Source organism: Phasianus colchicus, chromosome Z (genome assembly GCF_987193195.1).
Source record: "Phasianus colchicus chromosome Z, bPhaCol1.hap1.1, whole genome shotgun sequence".
In the NCBI taxonomy this organism is placed as follows: domain Eukaryota; kingdom Metazoa; phylum Chordata; class Aves; order Galliformes; family Phasianidae; genus Phasianus; species Phasianus colchicus.
Genome location: NC_143476.1, coordinates 60,306,806 through 60,308,490, shown reverse-complemented (window position 1 = coordinate 60,308,490; position 1,685 = coordinate 60,306,806). Strand labels below are relative to the sequence as shown.

General features: G+C 40.0%; 1 non-coding gene across 1 annotated transcript; it reads right to left on the bottom strand.

Moving 5' to 3' along the window:
• Positions 1-1,229: 1,229 nt before the first annotated feature.
• Positions 1,230-1,301, bottom strand: TRNAH-GUG (transfer RNA histidin (anticodon GUG)). The gene has a single exon. It is a non-coding gene; the product is annotated as a tRNA-His (tRNA).
• Positions 1,302-1,685: the final 384 nt, after the last annotated feature.

Genomic DNA, 1,685 nt, shown 5'->3' with positions numbered 1-1,685 from the left:
ACTCATCGTGAAACACCAAAAAGGACAATCTGAATTACTGAGTACAGAGAAGTACATATCAAGGAGCTTTGAGGTCAAGGAGGGATGAACCTTGAGTGTTTTGCCTCAGGATGATGTGTAAGCAGAGCAGAATTTCTGGCTTTACAGTGCTGTGATTTCAGTTCAGGGACTCCATTCACCAGGATGCTTCAAAGAATATATGTACCTGTGACGAGTCACTCTAATGTCTGTTATATGTAATGCAGCAGATGACAAAGCTGGGAGACAGGAACAAGGATAGAGTTCGAAAGATCATCCTTCTTGCCTTTACACCAGAGCATGTTGTTAAATTGCTTTCTTCTGGGAAATCATGGACTATGAGAGCTGGCCTATTGTGGAAGCTCGAGGCCAGCACAGCCTGACTGAGACATCATCCCTTATGCAGAGGATTGACTGATGTCCCATCAAAAGTGAATGCAACAGCAAGAGAAAAACTGCTCTTGATTTTGTCTTCTTATAAAATTAAAGAACCAACTACCAGAAACTACATTCAGTGGCATGCAAATAATCTGATAAACTCCATAATAAGGGGCTTTTATTAATCCATTTATTACTAAGTATGTAATTTTGTTGTCATATTGTCATTATGACACAAATTGCCTTTAGTTACAGTAAACTGATAAAATCTATGTGGTTTTAGAAATCTTTATTCTGAGAACCTGAGCCCATGCTACTCAGTGATGTAGAGGAAATCCAAAGGGAATGGCTGGAATCAATGACAGGTGATGGCTTCTCATATCACCAGCACCATCACCAGCACAAACCTTCTGACAGCAGCCCTGCCTAGGAAAGTGGGATTTCCACATCTGTCAATGACCCATTTCCAAGAAATTTAGGCTTTTGTATTAGCGTACAAATTTAGCAAAGATGAACACCAGACAGCCTTCATTGCTTAGTCCAGATCTTAAGTAGCTGCACTTTACAGAAATTACACGCTCACTATGGCACTGTATATATCACAACTTTTATCAACTGTATTTATCAACTTTTAAATTTTAAAAATAAAAATCACATTTGGCAACAGAATTACTGAGCTAATATTTGCGTCACATAAATATTTCAGCAAAACGTTCCCGCAAAAGCTGCAGTCTCCCAGGTTACTTTTGTTGTCTCGCTACTTGTCATCACTGATAGGCAGTTTTTGATAGGCAGCCTCTAATGACAGCTCTCCAAAAGTTACCCTTCGTGTTTGCCGTGACTCGGATTTGAACCGAGGTTGCTGCGGCCACAACGCAGAGTACTAACCACTATACGATCACGGCCAGCTCTCAGAACACTGCACAAATCCCCCTCTTCGCCTTAGTGGTCCATAAAATTTATACAAATGGTGCCACCTACAGTATACACTAAGTTTTAGCAGCAGCAGTTTCTAAGTATTTCTACAAGCAATTACACACTACCATCTTCTCAAAATTGCCTCCAGACATTTCTTTCCTTTCTATTAATTGTCCTTGCTATCACAATTTCCTAAAAACGGGCTCAGGAGAGTTATAGAGCTATATAACTTTCTCTTGACTCCCAAATCTTTTCAGAGGACACTTTTTTCCTGTTTAACAGTGGTAGGGAAAGCAAAGTCATGGTATCGCAGCCCAGCTATCTTTAATTGCACTCAGAAAACAACTGAGCAATTTTTACACACCTGAGAA